Genomic DNA, 22,501 nt, shown 5'->3' with positions numbered 1-22,501 from the left:
GTCTGGCCTAGGAGACAGAGGACACTAGTGCTAAGCCTAGGAACCTAGAGAACAGGACCATCCCTCAAGAGATGCCATTCCAGTCTCCTCTCTCCCCACTACAGGACCCAACTTGAGAACTTCCTTCTGTAACCCAGCACATCTCCCTTTTCTCCTGTACAAAGACCCTTGCCACCCTCCTCTCCTGTCCTCAGCTGTGCCAGGCTGGCCTCCCCATCTCCAGAACAAGTTCCCTGCATTCCTGCCTCCAAGTCGTTAGGACATCCCTCCTTAAAGTGCTGTGTAATGGCCCCTCTACCTGAACGTAGACCATTCTTCCTACAGAAAGCAGCTTAAATCCCACCTTCTTTCTGACACCTCTAAAGACCACCCACAGGCAGGAGCTGGCTGACCTCTTCTTAAATTTTTTAAGTAGCACTGAACTGGCCTAATGGCATTGGTTACTAGTTCACACATAATTCTCCTCTCTCAGGAAACTGGAAGCTCGTGGAGAGCAGGAATGATGCAGTTGAATAGCTGCCCCTCGCCTCCCACAAAGTTGGTACTCAGGAAATAGTTTGACTGAAGACAGAGGTAGGAGACTGGAAAATGTGCCAACACTGCCCTCTGCACCCAGTCTCCCTGGAGGACAGGGTTGACACCAGGGCTGGCTCATCTCTGAATCCTAGTCCCCTAACACAGGACCTGGAGTTAGCCAGCACTCAACAGAAGTTTGTGAAATAAAGCACAGGACTCATTTAGGCTGGTGATTTTGAATAGGTGATTCGACATCTCTGAGTCTCAGCTTCCTCATCTCTAAACCAGGGATGATGAGCTCCTTTCCATACCAGGTTGTTGTGTAGACCAGATGAACCCTAAAAGGGACTGAATGGATCCCTGGTCAACAGATTTGGTCATTTCCCCGGGGACACCACACCCAGCAGAGAAGGATGTAAACCAGAGGGTTGGTTGGCACATCCTGCTTCCTTGCCAAAGCAGGTCAGATGGAAAGGAAAGAGTGATGAGGTCATGTTTCAAGGAAGGGCATCTGTACTTTGAAAGATGATTATCTTCTCACCCATTGCATTTGATATCAACCCTGCTTGCCCTCTGATTCCTGCTCATGGTTCATGGTGTGAGGGGACGGAAGCTTGGGCAGCCAAGTTTCGTAACATCCTTGGTCTCCTGGCTGCTTCCACCTTATTTGCTTCTCAGGGGGCTTATTTGAGTTGGGTTGCCCTCCAGAGGTCTGCTCTAGCTTCCCACACATACTATACACATCAAAAGAGAGCCTGGGTAGCAGCAGGAAGGATCAGTGAGTCCATCACATGTGTAAACAAGAGGTTTAGATCCTATGAGCAGTGAATGATGCACATCTGAGGGCCAAGACCACTTTTAGCACCAGGTAAAAGGTAACATCCAGGTAACATTTCACTGGCAGACGGGGTCGAGCAGCACTCTGGCTCTGCCATGTATAAGCTGTGTGATATTGGCCTAAGCCTTCAAGATCCACCTTCCTCCTAGTACCTCCTTCATAAGGCTTTGGTAAGAATGCACTCAGATAACATTTAACAAAGTCAGTGGCACATGAAGGAGCTCAACCGATTTTAGCTATTTTCATTACTATATCATCAACACAGGTTTGGGGTTTTAAAAGTGTCCTCTCACGCACCCCCCAAGAGGAAAAGAGCCACAAACCTCCAGTGCATGCTCCTAAGACATTCGGGGATCTCCTCTGTGACTTATGCACATTCGTCACACTCTCAGAGACAAAGGTGTCTGAGCCTTGGGAGCTTCTTCTGTATAATATATGCAGAACAAACTGGAAAGCGTCTACCCTGGCAAATTCCCCTAGACCATGATCATTCACATAAGGACCGTACGTCAAGACTCTCTTGTTTGATTAGAGCATGAGAAAGGTGGCAGAAGGCAGAGCTCTCCAACAGTCCTACATCAAAGCCTGGCCAAGCTCAGGAACACACCCAGCACCACGAGGGGGCCAGGAGGAGGATGTCTCACCTTGGGGGCTGGTGAGTCAGGAAGTGAGTTTTCCTCCCCAAACCCAGTGCAGGAAATTGATGTTTGTGTGGGTCACCTATCTGCCTTGCTCATCAGATTTTGAATTTTGCAAAGGCAGTGACGAGTTAATACATCTCTAGCAATCCAACCTGACCAAGAGTATGCACTCAATAAATGCCTGTTTACTTCAATTGTGCTGAGAGTATCCCTTTTCTCTCCCCACAGGGGAAGAGAGCAACAAGCCTGACCTAAGGAGGTAGCTTCCTGAGAACTCCACCAGCATTCCTGGGGCAGACGCACATCCCCTCTACTGTGCTCCATATTGGCATTTCAGTCTTGGGCTTTGGTTACCTGTTGACATCTGTCCCTCCGTCCGGACATAGGAACTTCCGAAGAGTCGAGACACTCTGTCTTCTGGAGCAGAGGAGGCACAAGCATTATTAGTATGACATGCTGGCTACTCATCATTTGCCCCTCCAAATTCCTTCTCTGCTGTATTCTCTGTCATGGGAGACTGAACTCCATGAGCTGCATCAACAAATTTCCCTGGTAGCTGGCTTCTAGGTGGTTTCAGTCAATGGAGGTGCTAACAGGAGATCAGAAGGTGAAAGGGGAGAGAGGTCAGTGTATCGATTTCCCCAGCAACCTCCTTGATGTGTCATGGCTTGGCTGGTGGCTGTATTCCTCTCCACAAGGCCACAGCTCCTGTCAGGTGGCACCTTCCTTCACTATGGCTCTCTCCTGTGTCCAGAACTGGAACCTTGAGCCCTTCAGCACAGGTGTGAAAATAGCATCCCACTCTTACTAACCTTGGGGTCCTTCACCATCCTTGTCGGTGTCCTTTAACTCAACCCACTGCTTGGGGTTGGTAAATCAATACCAGTGAGACAGTCCCCTCATTGAATTCTCCCTAATTACTAGCCTGACTGTGACATCTGCTTCCTGAATTTCAACAGATAGGCCTGGAAATCTGTTCTAGCTAGGTACTAGTCCTGGCACTGACCAGGTCATGACATGGTCAGTTGTGGCAACTGACCATGTGCCTTTGGTGAGGCCCTGCCCCTTCTGGGGTGCAGTCTTCCTCTGTACAATGGATGACTTGATTAAGTATCTTGAAGGCCTCTTTATGTTACAAATTGTTCTCACATATCTTGCAGGATCCCTGGGACAGTGTGGTGCACAGAGATGGTGCCAGAAACTACTTGATTGAAGGCTGCCAGGGTGGGGAAAGGAGAGAGCATGTGGGTGGCATAGGGATGTAGGGGATGGTCTTTGAGACAGAGGTTAAAGTTAATACTATATTGTTCACTGGCAGAAATGTGAGCAGTCAGTACCAGAGGAAACTGGTTTCCTGTGACCTGAGTTTTGTGCTTTACGTGGCTAATATGGCCAGTTAGGGACAAAGAGGCTGGGCTGAGGGGAGATGTGTAGAAACAGAGCAATACAATGAATAATTAAGCATGGGATGAGATCAAACCATCCTGAATTCAAGTCTCAACTGTGCCATTTCCCAACCCTGTACCCACAGCTGTTTCATCCTCTAAACCTCCCATCCCTTTCCTTAGAGTGAGGGTTATATGAACAGCTCCCTCAAGGGACAGATGTGAGAATGAGAAATGTGTGTAGCATTTATCACAGTGCCTGGAACATTGCCAGTACTCAATAAACATCACCCATCACAATAAATAGCACCTATCATGTGACCAATCAGCTGGACTGGGAAGCAAGGTGCTATATGGTATGAGAACCAGGAAAGCTGGAGAACCCATGCACCCCTATAGCCCAAGATAGGAGATGATGGGAAATGAAATGCAAACGGTCTTAGGTGTTATGTTGGAAGAAACAAGATAAGAACTTGTAACCACCCCTCCCCTTTCTGGGGACAATTTCCCAATTTTGATGCAATGAACTTGAATCTAAGGAGAACATGTCAGTTTCAATAAGCTTAAGAGGCAGCTCTTCGACACCAAGACAGCTGAAGCAGCCGAATTCTGCAGGACAGGGCACCATGGAGGAGAACACTGCACAGAGTCAGGGCAGAAGTTCCTATGGAGTTCCCTTGAAATCTTGGGCTGAGGGCTAGGCCCTATGTGTGTGGGATAAGATGATCTAGTCCTTACCAGAGAGTGACTGCTATAGGTTTGAAAGCTGACCAGATAATGTTTGTCCTTCTCCGATTGGCTTATTTTACTCAGCATAATACCCTCCAACAGTATATGGTCTCATTCATTTGGGGAATATAAAAAATAGTGAAAGGGAATAAAGGGGAAAGGAGAAAAAATAAGTGGGAAATATCAGAAAGGGAGACAGAACATAAGGACTCCTAACTATGGGAAACGAACTAGGGGTGGTAGAAGGGGAGGTGGGGGTGGGTGGGGGTGGGTGGGGGTGACTGGGTGATGGGCACTGAGGTGGACACTTGATGGGATGAGCACTGGGTGTTATTCTATATGTCGGCAAATTGAACACCAATAAAAAATAAATTTATTTAAAAATAAATAAATAAAATAAAATCAGCATAATGTCCTTGAGATCCAAAAAAAAAAAAAAAAAAGAAAGAAAGCTGAACAGAGATACCAGCCGAAGAGTGCTGGGGAATGCTGGAGCTCTGACCCAGCCAGAATGCTGAGAGCTCTCTAATTCCTCATTAACATGGAATGTATACAGATGAGACACCAGTATTCAGGGGCTTAAAGGAAAATGTTGCCTTCATAAATGCACATATGGGGAATCTCATAAGGAAGGAAAATGAAAACTATTTTTAAAACAGAACAAAATACAAATTATACAACTGAAAATTTTCACTGCTGAAATGAAAGTTTCACTAGATATGCTTAACTTCAAATAGATAGCAGAAGAGTCAGTAAGTGAAAAGACAGATCTATAGAAATTGTTAGTCTGAAGAACAAAGAGACAAGGGATTGAAGAAAAATAAAGCCTCAAAGACCAGTAGGGCAGTATAATATGGCTTCATCTATCTATAATTCAAGCGCTAAAAGAGAAGAGAGTGAGATAGGGGAAAACATTTTTTAAGAAATAATTGAAAAACATTTCAAATATGATGAAAAAATAACAACTTACAGAACCAAGGAGGGAAAATAAAAAAAAAATTAAGTGAAAAAGTATAACCTGGCACATGATAGGCAAACTACTAATGCCTCAATTGCCTCTCTCTTGTCCTGTCCCTTCTCTCACTTAACTAGTCTGGTTTGAATGTTGGTCTGACACCAGATCTTCCCTGATTGAGAAGGCAGAGTCAAGGGGGAAGCATCCTTGAGTTTGGTCACCAAAGAGAGGGGCTCAGGAGGATCTAGAACCATGGACCCTGCAGGCATGGGTGTAGGTGGTGAAGTATGACTACAGAGCCAATGTATGGGTCCAGATTTATGCCACTGTCCACACTCTGCAAGCAGAGCACAGCATGAGCTGTGAGAAACACCTCATTATTGTACACAGAAATAACCATCTCCTGGAGAAATAGTCAGGCTCTCCCTTTGCATGTATCCATCACCACTGAAATCTAGAACCGGGCCTTCCCCAAACTATAAATCCTGGCTCCAGAGAAAAGAAAGAGAATGTGTGCTGTATCTACCCATGGCTGCTCACCACTTTAGACACAGGACTTCCCAGGGGCACCTGGGTGACTCAGTCAGTTAAGCATCTACCTTTGGCTCAGGTCATGAGCCCTGGGATCAAGCCCCAGGTTAAGCTCTCTGCTCAGTGAGGAACCTGCTTTTCCCTCTCCCTCTGCCTGCTGCTCCACCTGTTTGTACTCTCTCTCTCTGTGTCTGTCTCTCCCTCTCTCTCTCTCTCATTCTCTGTCAAATAAATACATAAGATCTTAAAAAAAAAAAAGCAGGACTTCTCAGCATTTGTGGCTTGGAGCTTTCTGAAATCTAGCACCAAAGAGAGGACCCAGAGCCCAGAATTTTCCTCCTGAGAGGTATTTCTCAGGGATATCAGGAGATACAGTCCTATTACACCCAATTCCCAGAGCAGGGAGAGGAAGGTATCAAGTTTAGCATCAAAGCTAAAGCATAACCATCTAGCTCAGGCCCTGTGACCCAGCAGCCCAGGGACTCAGCAGGGCCAGAGCTTCCACAGAAGATTCCATACCTCCATTCCCTCCTGCTGAGGCCTGAGACTCCCAACTCATGGGGGAAGGGGGAGGACAGAGCTGAGTGGGAATGCCAAGCTCACTGTAAGACCAGAGAAGAGATGGATCAGGTTAACCTAAACTGCTGGCCAGAAGCTGATTGGGAATTTCTGAACAGGAGGGACTCAGGAGCAGCAATCAGAAGGAAGTGTTAGGGAGCAGCTCTCAGGCTTCCCGGGCAGCACTCCACCAGCCACTGGGAACACGTCCCTGTCCACATCAAAGATTGGGAGGCTGATGGGAAGTAATATAGGGGGAACCTAATGCCACTCACCCTCTTGGCACTGAATCCAGAGATTGCAGCCAAAAGGCGGAACGTGGGGGGGCTTTTGCCAGACAGTGTTAGAGAAGAGACAGGCCCCCCCAAAAGTAATTGCTAAACATGGAGTTTCAAGCATCAGGAAGAGAGACTATGGGAGAATTTTCTTTTCACTCTTCAACTCGCGCTGCCTGTTGTACCCATGATCAAAGCCGGCCCTGGTTACTGGCTCAGCTTGGAGACTAGGTAGCAAAATAATCAAAGTACCTGAGTAGTCCCTGGCTATGTGTATCAGCCAGAGTTCTCCACAAAAACAGAACCAATCAAATGTAACGTATGTGGGGCACCTGGGTGCTCAGTTGGCTAAGCACCTGCCTTTGGCTCAGGTCATGATCTCAGGGTCCTGGAATAGAGCCCTGCATCAGAGTCCCTGCATAGTGGGGAACCTGCTTCTCCCTCTCCCTCTGCTGCTCCTCCCTCTTGTTCTCTTTCTTTCAAATAAATAAGATCTTTTAAAAAAATACATATATATACCATATGTGGAGACAGAGAGATCGATTGTTTGATTTTATGGCACTGGCTGACACAACTGTGGAAGCTGACGAGTCCCAACTCTGCAGGGCAGGCTGGCAGATTGGAGGCCCCAGGAAGAGCTGACAGCGTGGTCTGAGTTGGAAACCAGTCTGCTGCAGAAATTCCTCTTCTTCGGTCTTTTTCTACTCAGAAGGAGGCCAGGCATTTTTATGAAGGCCTTCAGTTGATAGGATGCAGCCCAATCACATTAGGGGAAGCTAATCTGCTTTACTCAATATTGATTGATCAAGTGCTAATCTCATCAAAAACCTTCATAGAAACATTTGGAATCATGTTCGACCAAATATCTGGATCCCATGGCCTACCCAAGTTGACACAAAATTAACCATCACACCATCATTCTGACAAAATGTGCCTACCGAGGAAAGGAGGAGCCTGAGGACAAGTCAACCAGGGCAGAGGGAGGTCGTGACTAGCAAACTTGAAGGTTCTCCTAGACAGTGGCCGTAGAAGTCAAGGGACCCATTTCCTTTCAGGGAGGCTTGACCAGAGCTTCTCCAACTTGAGTGTACATGCAACTCCCTCAGGATCCCAGGATCCTGAAATTCAGCTTTACCCACACTGGCTGAGCAACTGCCAGCACTCTGTAGGCCACATCTGGGGTCAAGGTCACAGGCCCTGGAGCTAGAGTTCCAGGTCCAGTCCCAGTTCCACTCCCTCACTTGCTGTGTAACTTTGAACAAGGGTAGATACTTACCCCCACCTCAATCTCATCTATAAAGGGGAGTGGGGGGTACTAGTGGTATCAACTTCAGAAGGTCTTTGTGAAATTAAAGAGAAAATGAACAGGAAGTATTGTGGCAAACAGTTCAATCTCAATAAACGCTCTTGGTTACTACATTAATATGCAAACAAGATTTTAAAAGAATCCATGGCAGGCAAGATACATAAATCTTATATCCATTGATTAGCTTGGCAAAAGGACCTAGACATAAAAACCACAGGAAGAACAGTTAATAAAATTGAGAACATTCTCCCTGGAGAGGAATGGATGTAGGAAGGAGGCAGAGGGAGAGCGGAGGCAGGAAAAGAAACGATTAAGGGCTCCGTGAACATACTTGAACCAGAGTTTCCACGAAAAGGAAATGAGAATTATCCTTCGAGGCTCCCTAGGGTTAAACAAAACCCATCATATGGAGCTTCCTAGGAAGTCAAAAGGATATCAGTAACAGGACCTGGGAGGGGTCATTGAAGGTATCCAAAAGTGAAGCATGTGGTGCGGACTGAGTTATCCATCCACCACCAGTGATAGAACTAGGCCAGCAAAACTGTTACAGGCCAGAGGCTGGTGCCACAAATGCACGTGACCACTCCCCCAACCCCCCAAGTCCTCCTAGGACTCAGAGCAGGTGGCTCTCCCTGGGAATGGCCTCTACCATGCAGTCCTGGCACTCTAGTCCTGCTGTCCAAGGGCCTCTCCTGGGGGACACTTGGCACACTGCAAGCTTAGTCATGATGCATCAACCAATTCATTCAGATTTCATCAATTCCATTACCAAGCCCTTTGAGAGCCAAATGGGAAAAAGAATCAGTTCATGTGCTGGCCAGAGAAGCAGCCATGTCCGAACAGCCTGCACCCCATGAAAACACTGGCCTGTCCTCCTGCAGCCTCCCAGACCAGAGCTGCCATGTTGCCAGGACATTCAGACAACCACACTGTGTGGTCATATGTTGAACACTTTGTATACCCTTTGAGACAGTTCCCCTAGTACCTTCTGCCCCAGCCTCTACCACATGACCTTCTGGATTGTTCCACAGTCTAGCGACCCAAGGGTTAATGCCTGACTCAACAGGAGTCATTAGCTGTGCGATATTCTGACATCACCTCATACATTCTGGGCATGCCCCCAGGGCCCACCGTTGGGGTGCTCCTCCACGCCTCTTGCACATGTCTAAGAGTTTCCTCTATCCGATCACAGCCTCCTCAGGAGCTAGAAGGACAAGGGAAACCATTGCTTCCCCAAGCACATCTGACTTTGTGTGGCCTTTTACCCCCATCTCCTGACCCTCCCCATCTTCCCCTTGCAAGAGAAGAGAGCCTAGAAGAGAAACAGAGTAAAGAAAGAAGAACCAGGTTGGGGTGAGAATACCTGGGCCCAGCTGTTGGGTTGGGTGGTTGGACCATCTAGGGGGACTCTGCCTCTACACAGAAAGAAACAGCCTTCCTTGTGTTCCTACCCCTTTAGAGGGGGAGTTCATTTGTTCTCCCTGCAGCAACAGTGAGCACCTCAAGGCCAAGGACAGATTTGAAGGTCAAGCTTACAGGCCTGACTTCGAACCCTGACCTTGTTGCTCACTGTGTATCTGTGACGTGACTGAATCTCTCAGTTTCTTTATCTGTAAAATGGAAATGAGCGTAAAAATAGTACCTGTCTCACAGGGCTGTCATGAGGTTAAAAGAGATTAAAGCACATAAAACACTCAGTCTGATCCTTGGCATTCAGTACTGAATAAATGTGGGCATTAGATCTCATTAGAGATACCCCTGCCCCCAAGTCTGGCACAGAGTGACCTCTGACAATACTCATCAAACTGAATCAAGTTGGGGGTCTGTCAGCAATACTTGTCAGCACCCAGGTCTGTCTGCAGGTGGATTCTGGAGTGGAAGCGGCTGTCTCCCAGCACCCCCTCACCCATCCTGCATCAGTAGGAGCCAAGGTTAAGGAGATGGGGGCCTCCCCATCTAAGGTCTACCAGGGGAGACAAGAGCTCAAACAGCCCAAGGCTCATGCTGCTAAGGTGCTTCAAAGTCACAGCTCCTTCAGCCCCAGGGCAGGGGGTGTGCTGGAATGAGAGGGAGAGGGAGGACCTCCCCAGGAGGCCTTGCTCCCATCACTACCAGGCCCAAATAGCTTTAGCCTGAACATTCTAGCTTTTCTCACCCTCTATGAGGGGCCTCCTCTGCACAGACTTCCTGCTCTAGATCTAGAAGGGAGTTAGAACCACATCTTACCCCAGCAGCCTCCACTGACTGCTGGACCAACCAGAGACAGGCCCACAGGTGGCTATGACCTTGGACACTAACCCCCAACCAGCCCAAGTTCCTGGAGCTGAGCCTATTGCGACAGTTCAGTTAACAGTCGGGCATCTGCTGTGTGCCAGCCTCTGCGCTCCTTACAGGGGAAAATGAGGCACTCAGTCTGCGGAGGGAGGCGGGGGGGGGGGCGGTGGTGACTGCCCCAAGGCTAGCTGTCTAAGGCTGCAGCGAAGGGCCACAGGGATCCACCTCTCACAAGAGCTTCAATGGGGACACAGGACTAGCAGTTGTCCTTCAGAGACATGCTTCCAGACCAGTAGGGAATTGCCCAGGAGCAGAGGACAGAGACCCCAAGAGAATGTGGGTCATTTTTGGTGAGGTAGGCTCAAGGAAAAGCAGGGATGTACATGTGAAACAGAGGGACAGTAAAAGGCCTTGCACCTGGGATCTGAAACTAGCACTCCCAGGGGTGCTGGAAGAAACACTGATTTGCAGGACACCCACCTGCAGAGGTTAGTGGTCAGAGGCCAAAAGAGAAAGCCCTGGAAGCTCCTCTCATGCTGCCCTGCCCCCCCTCCCCCACCATCCATGGAGCAGGAGGCCATCTCAGAACCTGGAGAACCTCAAGTAGCTCAGGTACCAGCTCTCCTCTCAGAAAACAGGTATCTGAAGAGGCCAATTCCCCAAGAGGCGGGTCTAATTGCTTTCAGCCAATCATGGCGGTCCCTTGGGGTAGATCCTTGACTTTGGCCAATGATATGCAAGCCTGCATGGAGGGCTGCTGGTCAAGGGTTGCTTGCAGGGAAGCAATGGCCACCATATGGCAAACATATGGATGTGGCACCTGGGGATACTGCATCCGTGTAGTGACCTGAGGGGCACCATCCTGGAGGCCAAGCTAAAAGAACCTCAAAGCAAGTAGAGCTGGGAGCTCATGCGCTTCAGTAACACAACAGCATAACATCACAATTATTCGGACTCGCATCACACTCCTCAACAGTGCCCTATCAAGCCCATATCTCATCCAAGAGTGGATTACACTACACGAGTTAGATATCTAGCTCATTAAGCCTTGTCATGGGAGATTATACACGAGAGAGAGTCACATACATTTCTCTTTCTTCTCTCGCGCAGCGATCTCGTGCTCTCGAGACGTCGTATTCTCTGTATGCTTCAGGAGGTGTATGTACGCTCACCTATGGAGAGCGCGTCTACGCGTATAACCACTACTCAACACACATTAAGAACAATCATAGTAGCACACACGGCGCGAAACTATTTGCACACAGCTCATATTCAGATGAAGTGACAATTCTAAATAGGGCGAGGGGTTTGTGCCAGGACACAGTGCGGCTGATGTGGGTCCTAGACTGCACACTTAATATGTCTTCTTGCGACTTCACTGGCGAAAATGAAATACAACTTATTCATTATCTGAGCACTCTATTCTTAGGACTTCTCCTCACATACACGAGCGATGGTGCCAACCTATCATATACGCCATATTACCAAGCGTGACTCACACTATATATAGCCAACTCCCACTTATGTATCTCTCCCTTCACTTCTCGGACTGCTTACTAGTCTGTGATATATTGATGCTTGGTCTAGATCTCAACTGGGGGAGAGCGAGACGTTCTACTACACGCGCCTGTGTACTGGCACACCTCTCGAACAAGAGATGCCATCCCTCGGATCGAAGAGTGCCCGCCAGCGTACCACATCTGAATCCCCCAATTCCCTGCCAGGTCCTAACAAATGGGACAGAGGAACTCTGTGAGAACCAAAAAACAGAGAGTTCAACCTCTCATGACATAGAAAAGCGCCTATCTTATCGGCAGAGTGAGGATTCGTGCCACAGATATATACAATGGTGACACGCTCTGCTGCCATCCTATACTAAGCTGTAGCGCTGACTCTCGACTGAATAGCACATGTATCACTCAGCTCTGAGCCATGTCCTCATACACTGAGCCGAGCACTCCCTAGTAGCCGACCGATGTGGGATGGAGTGTGAGACACATATACGACACATCACCAGATAAGCACTATCTACCCCAGACCATGAACAAGGAGGCTCAGGCAAGAGACTAGGCTTTGGCTTGAAAGAGAACACTGACGATTAGCGACACTGGCCATGGAGACTCTAAGCTACCTTTCAGCGACGGTAACACAGATTCGACACACTATTTGGTCTAGTAGGTTAGTGTTTAGCACCGAGTAACCTCTTGGATATATCTGTGATCTCACATAAGTGTTATATTGATCAGAGGGTCAGTATCTTGTTGTGAGAGAGAGTGTTAGAACACACACCACTCGAGGATCATATTACTCTCATTACAATAGTTTTGCTGTCTTTACACATGGTATCACTCTCACACAATCAGTAAATGGTCTGAGATGTGTCGTCTCTTTTGTGTTCTAGAGTCTAGTAAGACACAACAATCTGCTCTAGCGGAATGTGAACACTTCATTTGACATATGGGTTATAGTAAGATCATGACTCATATACGTGTACCTTACATACAACATGTGAATAGCTTAAAGACACAGGTGTCTAGGAGCTGTACAGGTATAGGATGTAAGATATCTTGACTTTAGTGAGACTTGGGATCATCTCTCAAGGCATGGATAGGGGCAGAGGTGGTAGATTTATCATAACACTTTATTATTCACATCTAAAGGTATTCGTCAAGAGAGTGATTGGGTAAGTAGAGATGTGGACACACAGGTGTTTGTGGTAGTTACGGAATATCTATGAATGGATGATGCACGTGGATGATTAGCGTTCATTGATGAGTGAGAGCACGAGATGAATACAACAAATACACACACGCAGGCACTCTACGTGTGTAAGGAGAGGACGGATGAAGCATATGAGCATGTATGAGGTGGTCGATACACACGTGGGGGATAATCACAACAGTGCGAGACAGGAACATCTAGGTGGTATGGGTAGAGGGGTATGGGTCATTGGTTGCAAGCTCTGCACGATGTACCGCAGGTGAGTGAGGTAGACATGGGGCGGAATGGGCCTGTACATCTTTCTAGATAAGGTATGAACTGGTGCGAAACGAGAACACGATGAGTTTGAGGAGATGGAAGTTGATAGGTGCATATTTGTGAGAATGCACAATCTGATGGATGGACGAGAGCGTAGAGGCCAACTGCACAGTGTTCTGACATCTCAACAGGATTCTGGGTGTGTGAGGCAAGGTTTGTATTACATTGACATGATTGAGTACTCAACAGAGTAGGAGTCTCTTTCGTATGATTAGGTGTACCGGGATGACATTGACTTAAGATATGTTACAGGTGATATACTTACACAGATAACACACACACAGGATGTGATTTTTATTGTTGAGGAGTGATTTGGGTGGTTTATAGGTGGGGTGTGACTGGGTGGGGAGGGGACCACAGCAATTAGTATATGTTGACATAGGGAGAGAGAGTTTTGGGAGTTCATCTGTATTCATATCACAATTAATCACATCTTGATAGGGTAAATGAGAGTTGTTAGTGATAGAGATATTTTTTACCTTATCCTTTATTCTCTTTTATTATTGAATTATGAGTTAAGACTTTAATCTTATTGATTTATGATCTTTACACAATATATACTGAGATAGTAAGAATACAGGTGTAAGGGAGTGTTGGTGGGACTTAGTAGTATGTGTAGTGTGCACAGAAAGAGGTTCAGTGGTAACAGGCAGCAACATGGGTGTGAGTAGGAGGGTATGTATGAGCTAAGACAAACATTGAATGTGATAAGGAGTTGACAGGATATGATGTGAGGATTGAGTAGTGTAATAGGTTGTGTGAGGATACGTGTCGACTAGGGTACTGACAAGAGACAGGTCACACTAATTACACAGAAAAATGGACGCAAGAGAGATATCAGGAACACTGAGGTTAAACTTGAGAATATTAGTGTGTGAGTATTCTTACTGTTAGAGTTATAGTTGTAGTAGAAGGGGAGGGTATAGAGAGGTGTGGAGTGGAAGATTGTCAGAGATGTGACAGAACTGGTGACCATCTGTAGTGCTATGGGCATTAACGGCCTAACATCAGTAGACACATTATAAAGGTGGTACACGTGAAAAAAGTTACATAGACATACTATGGAGTTGGATTTCTGTAGGTCGTGAGATATGGGCATAATTATATTTGTGACAACAGAGAGAGGAGGTAGGTGATTGGTAAATGAGGTTGGGTATTAATCGACCCTGGTTGCAATTTGTGTTTACGCTAGCGGTTGTTAACACATGAGTGACAGATAAGGATATGAGGATAGTAGACATTCTTGGTGATTGGTAGTACATGAGGGATCATGATCAACGGACACTGGAAAGGGCAGTACTCATAAAGAATAGGTGAGCACTGTGAGTGAGTTATGTTGTGTGGATGTGTAGACATGGGAGGACAGAGGTGGGAGACATGGACCGGTGGATGGTGTATGGGGGTGGTGTTTTTTTGTTTTTATGATGTTTATGTTGGGGGTTTACTTGTATGTGTTGGGTTTGTGTGATTGATGGTGGGATGATGGGTTGGGAGATGTTATAATGTAAGGAGCTGATATTCAATATGCTGATTAGATGAGACTGTAGTGAGATAGCAATTGTCTTTATGGATTGACTTCAGTGTGTTGGGCACAAGATCATACGAAAGGGTGGTTTAGAGATAGTAGGTGGATGGGGTTATATGCAGACATAAGTTGAAGAGGATGCAACAGATGTACTACAAGGAAGGGAAGAATTTCTCATACACAGATAGGGGGATGTGCATGTTACTTTACACTATACACACACACATTTGTTAGCGAGACTGGATGTTTGGTATGTAATGTATTGCACATCTACAGTGGCACACACACTGTAAGGGGTAAACACGATTTGTTTGTGTGTGGCACTCTCTATCATGTATACTCTATTTCGTTATATATCTTAGTCATGTATGATTGAGGGACAAGGTGTATTATTTATGAGAGGTAGAAAGGGAGTAGTTAGTTGTTGTAGAGAATGATCACTAGGTGCAAACACAGGATTTTGTCATGTGGAAGGGTGCACTGAATGATTATGACACAACTGTGTAACATACACCATCAGAGTGCGTAGTTTCTTGTTTAGACGGCGAGCGTTCATCTAGGATGATACTAAAATACTAGGACTGACATATGGCTCTTCTATAGTGAGTGGGATATCTTTGTAGGTGATCAGGTGGAGTTACAAGTGATGGATAGTCTTTATTGTCTTCACAGACTGTATATTTTTGTGTATTTAGATGTTGAATTAAAGAGTTGTGTGAATTAAGATGTGTCTCCCTTACATGTACATTTTTAGGAGTATTAACAGTGTATATATCTATGAACTATCAAGGCATCGTTGAGTGAATTTTTTGACACTCTCAGTCACACACAACACGAGGAGAGTGGGATGAGCGTACGTTACACATGGGGGCAGTGCGAGAGTGGATAGCATGAATAGAGGTAGTGAGAGAGACTCAGATGGGGTTGGTGGTGGATAGAGGACAAATGTAGACAGGTGGTGTCATGGGACATACTATTGTCTCTTAATGCAATTATGATCAGGTTGGATGCACATGAGGGAGCACATTTGAAGGATGGTTCTGTACTATGTACATGGTGGGTAGTGTAGTACTTCTACGCGGGTAACAGACACACATGATATAGGCTAAGGACATACACTATGGCAACAGAGTTGGTAACACACAGAGAGATGACATCTAGCATACAGCAGTACAATATTATGAGGAGGTTAGGTCGGGGGAAGAAGAGGGGGTGGACGGTAAGAGAGAGAGAGTACATATGGTAGGGATATCATAATGATAGTTAGGTTTAGTTTTATTTACAGAGGGTGTTTTTTTTCATGGAGCTAGAGGTAGAGAGAGAGTGTGTGATCATGTTATGAGTATGTGATTTTAGTTATTATTCGTGACACAGTCACTTTTTTATTAGAGTGAGGACACACACAGAGAGATATATTAAAGGGTGTGTATAATATAGAGTTATCATTTTCTCTCGATCTCTTTTGACTGAGATCATAGTGTTAGACAACACGATTTTGTCTCTGTTTGTTCTGTTATTCTCTTTGCGATCATGGTGCAGTAGGTCTCTAACATTTCAATGAGGGGTGATCTTTACACATATACAGATTATTGTGAGGTGACTCACACAGGATGATACTTTACAAGTATCAATTAAAGCAGGTAGTAGAATACTCACAAGTGGTCATTATCCCTAGTGTGTGATACTTGATCATATATTCTTTGGAATTTGTCAGGCGTAGTTTGGTGTGACTGATTTGAGGACAGGTACGATGAGTGTCACATATAATGTACAAGTTATATTATTATATTCAGGTCACTTTTGGGATAACTGGGCATCACTTTTGGGTCTGTGGACACACAGTTGGAGAGTAGAGGAGACACTATGAGAGTGAGTGTCACGTAGACCATAGATGTAGATAGGGCTAATGGAGGGGTAGACAAGGTATTGACAACTACACACCTCATTGTGATGGTAAAACAGTATGTAAGAGGAGACTCAAAACCAGAAGTGGTGTAGACATGGGGAGAAGGGGATGATACAGACTTTGGAGTGATGTTTCTTCTTCTATCATTCAACGAGGAACTTATTAGTCATCTGTAGAGGTTTTGGGACTTGAGACTATTATCTTGACTTTATTTTTAACAACGGGATAGCGTGTTGTGAGTGACTGGGACACTGCGTAGAGATAAGTGGAAAGGAGATGAGGTGTTTATTTTATTTGTAACAAAGGTGTGACTTTTACAAGAGTAGTATTCTATTATGGGAGGAGTATCTGCTGCACACACTGTGCATTGATAATGGATATACTTTCTTGATCATACTGAATATCTGTGTCATTAGATAACATATGTGTGGGTGTATGGATGTACAACCGGGACGGATAATGTGAGTATAGATCCTTGCAATATACTAGTTCTGGCATCAGTCTTTGTGTGTGTTTTATGGAATGGACAATACTCAGTAGAGGAGGGTTCTATTATGAGGAGAGGATCAGTGATATGTATTGTACATCTATTAATGAAGTTTGTATAGAGACGAGATATAGAAACGTCATTCGGACTTAAAATAGTAGTAGTACATAAGAGATCTGGGGGATATTAGGGTGTGCGATACACTAGCACACAGTGTAGTGTATTAGGTTATACACTGGTGGTGTAGACACTTGGTAGATGTGAATATTTATGATTTGGAGAAGATATAGTCTCTCAGCATGAGTGCACCACGTAGGGAGGGTGACATGATCTGTTCGTGGTGTTTCTTACATAGTGAAACTATCACATCTGTGAAACAGTCAGTGACTAGTCTGTGATGAGAGAGGAGTGGAGGTACACACGAGGTATATTCTGATGTGTATAGAGAGTAGGGGGAAACATGGACTATATGAACAAGTGGTGATGGTAGCGAGAGGTGATAGTGAAGAGTTTTTGATTACATTTATATTTCTATTGTATCTGAGACAGACCAGATTTGAGCTAAGTGTATACATATATGACATGTGGATAGACACAGGAGTTTAAAGTAGTGAGGACATCGTGGTGGAGATTTCTAGTTGACAGTCTATCTATGGGGTATGACTTACGTTGGCAACATTCGAGGGGGAAGTATTGAATACTTCTATTGGATGGTGATCTAGGTTAGGATGTGTGGGATATTAGGTGTAAGAATCTGGATGGAGCAGTCGTTTAGAGTATCAGATTGAGAGGGATTCTGTATATATGTAGTGTAGCGTGTTAATGTTGTATCAGTGGTAGTCTCTGGATGTAGAATTTGGTGGAGGGGACAGTCAGGAATTGAGTGGAGATGTGCACAAAAGGGAATGTGGGAGGTTGATGAGTGTGTAGAGTGAGTTCTGAGTTTGGTGCACGGCGCGCCACGGACACACATCAGAGTTGCAACACTAGGCTTACTAATCAACTATTCAGTTAGCATTCGTAGAGACTACACAGGTGAGATCACACTTTATATATAGTTTTGTGGTAGCTCCACAAGATGTGAGCTGAGTGTAGAAGGTGGTCAAGAGATGATTTCAGGGTGGAGTAGAACAATATGTTTATGGTTAATCTACTCAGGGATTGGACATATATGTGTATAGTGAGATGTAGCTTGAACACGGAGATCAGGCGCATCACAACAAATGTGAGTAGTATGGTAGAACAGAGGAACGTGAACACACTAAGGCAACAAGTTACTCTGTCATGTGGAGGCACACTTAGTCTGTAGAAATGTCCACACAGGTTCAGTGTGTGTAGTGGTGTGGAATAAAGTGGAATTTAATAATATGGACGGAGACTTGTGTCTAGTAGGAGTGGGTGGAGGACACATAAGTCAAGAGACACATCGACACGTATGAGATGATGTGTGATGCGGGCATGACAGTAGTGCGATCAATATATGTAACCCAAAGAGTAACATGGAGGCAGAGCGAAGAAGACAAGTGGGATGGGAAGTGATAAGTGGTGGAGGGGGAGGGGTGAGTAGAGATGAGCATGGAAAGGGAGTGACACAGTGCGATACGCAGCGCGATGGATGATGTGATATATGTATGACATGACAATACATGGAGGGCAAAATCACACACATACTTCGAGGGAGATATTTAGGACACAAAATGGACATGTGGGAATTGTATATAACTCACAGACAGGTGGGAGACCACCTGTGTGGCTGATGACATGATGACATGTATCATCAGAGATAGTGATGTAATGTGAGGAATTCGGACACAGGAGACGAGGACACTAGTATTAGGACGTATTGAGCAACACAGTTAGTTTGAACATAGTATTGGCTTAGTCAGGATGCACAGGATTGAGGTGTTATGTATATGGGTGAGTGCTGGTGGCGTGGAGGGCACTGGGAGATTTGTATAATGGGGGGGTGAGTATTTATGGAAATGGAAGAATGTGTATGGGAGGAGCACATTCCGGCGAGAGGATAACTGGGAGTGATGTGTACACTTCATAGCGTAGAGTGTTTTTAGGATGGTGATGCTACTGGAGTGCTCTTAAAAGGAAGATGGTGGTGGAGGGGGACGAGGAGTAGGACATCGGCGATGAGCGTAGATATACTAGTGTGTGAGCAGAGGGGCAAATCTCTGAGTGATATGACATTAACTATTGAGGATTACACTGGGCGGAGAGGCAGAGCGGGAGAGGCTTCAGTCTAGAGGTATGGTCTTGTTGGATTGTTGAGTTAATGGGCACGAGTGCTGATGCTTGATTAGATATTTGGTTTTGAGAACGAGGATTAAGAGAGCATGTGAGGTGGTGTAGCGAGTATAAGTACTTAAGGGTAGAAACACGGTAATGCGAGTTAACTAGTGCTGGGTGGTCGAGTGGATTATTATCAACAGAGATTCTGGTGGGTTGGGGACGTTGGGAAGGAGTAGAATATGGAGATATGTGTAGATGTAGACGATTTGTACTATTCTCAGCAACTGATCCATGGAGTGTATATATCATGGTAGGTGTGTTTGGGTGTATGGGTTTGAAGTTTTAATGTGTATGGTAATGTGTATTTGGGTGATGGTGAATTAATAATATATGGTAATTGGGGTTGGTGTGGGAGGGAAGGTTGTGATGTGGATTGTTTGATTTGTTAATGATGGGTGGTGGAGAGATGTTGGAATGGAAAAGGGGGGGAAGGTTGAAAATAGGGTTAAATGGGGGGGTTGAGAATGAGATAAAGAGGATAGAAGGAATGGATGGGGGAAAGGGATAAAAATATGATATGAGATGTAGTTTAAGTTGAGTGTTGTGATGGGGAGGTTGGAAGGGAAGGTGAAGGTGGGGAGTTTGGTGTAAGATTAGATTGGGGATTGATTATGGAATGTGGATTGGGGTTTAGGATTTATGTTTTGGGTGAAGGAAAAATAAAAGATAAAAATAAAAATAATATAAATTTTTTTAGTTGAGGAGGTTGAAGGGGTGTATGAGAATGGATGTATTTATAATAGATTGGTATTGGATGATGGGATGGGATAAGGGGGAATGAGTAAGGGTGGGGAGAATAATGGAGTTATGAGTATTATAGGTTGTTTTTGGTTAGGTGGATATTGTTTGTTTTGTAATATATTTATTGGTGTATAGGGTGGATGGAGGTTTGGTGTGTGGTGTGTGTGGTTGGTGGTTTGGTGTTTTTGGTTTTGGATGGTTGAAGGGGGAGATGAGGGGGTGGGGGGAGGAAGGGGGGAGGGTTGGGTGAATGGGGGAGGGTGAGGGAAGAAGGAGAAATAGGAAGTGGGAGAGAAGAGAGAGGGGGGGATAGATTTTTATTGTTTAGCGGGGGTTTTTTTGGTTGGTGTTAGTTGGTGTGGTTGGTATGGGGTTATGGGTGGTATTTTTTGGTGATTGGTATGTTAAAAGTAGGTTTGTTATGGGGTATTAAAAGAGAGGGGTATAAGTTGGTGATATGGATATGATTTAATGGGTGGATGAATTTATGTTTTTTTGTAGGTATAGAATTGGATTTTTTTATGAGAAAGATTTGATTTATGGGGAAAAGAAAAGATATGTAGTTTAATTTAATTGATTAGGGTGACTCTCACTGTTGGTCCCTTCTCTCTTCTGAGCTCTGGGACCTCAGAGAGCAGGCCCTCGGGGTAAATGCCAGGGCATGGTGCCTGGTGCCTCGCATTGACTCGGGCAGGGTCAGCAGAGGATGATGGTGACAATGATGCAAGCAAAGTCCTCACCGGGCCCACTTGGTGGAGAAGTTGGGAGGCCAATTAGCCCCAAGGAGGCCCCAGCCAGCTCAGCTGTGTGGAGTAGGTGAAGGAAAGGTCCCAGGGACACGCATGGTGCTCGAGCTCCTTCTCTCTATTCAGCTCCTGGGGGCCCCCTTGCCTCCCTGGCTAGACTCCTCTGAGTCTGCCTGCCCCATTCTAGAAAGGATAAGGGATAGGCTAGGATAGTAGCTTTGGTAGAGATTGCCCTCCCTCCCTGCCCTTCCAGTTCATCAGAGAAGCTGAGTGCGAGAACGAGATGGGGCCACAGCCCCCAAAAGATGCCACATGACACCCAGACAGACACAGATGCCACCCAAAACAAGATGGGGCCACAGCCCCAAAAGATGCCACATGCCACCCAGACACAGATGCTACCCAGAACAAGATGGAGCCACAGCCCCCAAAAGATGCCACATGCCACCCAGACAGACACAGATGCCACCCAAAACAAGATGGGGCCACAGCCCCCAAAAGATGCCACATGCCACCCAGACAGACACACACATGAAGTCAACAGGCCCCAGGGAAAGAAAGATGAACAGGCCAATGAACAGCCCACTGTTTTTCCCACAGTGGCCAACGCTGTGCTGAGCATGGGGGGGACCCCGTCTCCCGGAGGTGGGGATCTGGCTGAGGAGGAATGCAGCAGAATGCTCCCCTTGCTCAGCGCCAAGCTCCAGCTGGGTGGCCATATGTGCACCCAGCGCCACATCCTGCACATGCTGTTCCTTACCCGACAAACCTCCCACTCTGCCCCCCGCCTCGGCTGGGGCCTCTCTTCCCCTGTGACACCATCCCCGCCCCCCCCACCCCATGGCAATGGCCCCTCCAGCCCCTGTCCCACTGTCACACCTGGGACTGCTCTTCCCACGGAGCCCGGCTCGGTGCCAGCTCCTGCACCCCTGCGGGATCAGAGACATAGGCCCTGCCCTGCCGGCACAGGCAGCCCGGCTGTGTCATGAACGACACCAGACAAGCACTGTTTTATCTCAACCTTCCCTCCTTTATTCCAAACATGAAAGAGAGAAGTTTTATCAAGCACATTTAATCACTGCTCTTCCTCCTCTTCCCTGGTCACAAGGAGGGTGACTTAAGCCGCGCCCTTGGCAGCCTGAAACACTGGAGGATACAACCTCCAGTCACTCCCCAGCACTTCCCACATCCCGGAGTTCCTTCACCCTCACACTGGCTCCCTCCGTAATCCTCAGCCAGACTCTTCTGCGAGCCAGGGCCGGCGCCACTCTGCAGGGTCACGCTGTGGTCCCCGCCCCGTGGAGGCGGATGGGCTCACGGGGGACAGCCGGCTGCGGCCTGAGTTGTCCGTTTCTGTTCTCTCTTCTCTAACAGGGAAAAGAACAGAATGCTGTGGGGAAAACAGATGATCTGAGGGGCAGATCCCATCTGGGGATCAGGGAAGACCTGACAGAGGAAGGGACCTGTTAGCTGGGTCATAAAGGACAACAAGAAAGGGAGAGACATCCGGGCAAAGGGAGCAGCCCGTGCAGAGGCAAGGAGGCATTTAAAAGAACACGTGCTGGTGACACCAGGGAGAAAAGTTGGGTCCAGAACTGGAAGGGCCACGTGTGTTGCTGCAGGCAGTGGGGAGCTCTTGCTGTCTGTTTTGTAGGAAGTTCACGGTGGAAGCTGAGCGGAGGCTACACCATTCTGGGGAGTGTAGGGCGCTGTCCTGGGCACAGCCCATGGACTCCCATAGGAGACAA

The sequence above is a fragment of the Nyctereutes procyonoides genome, unplaced genomic scaffold, assembly GCF_905146905.1.
Source record: "Nyctereutes procyonoides isolate TBG_1078 unplaced genomic scaffold, NYPRO_anot_genome, whole genome shotgun sequence".
Classification (NCBI taxonomy): domain Eukaryota; kingdom Metazoa; phylum Chordata; class Mammalia; order Carnivora; family Canidae; genus Nyctereutes; species Nyctereutes procyonoides.
This window is presented reverse-complemented; position numbering follows the sequence as displayed.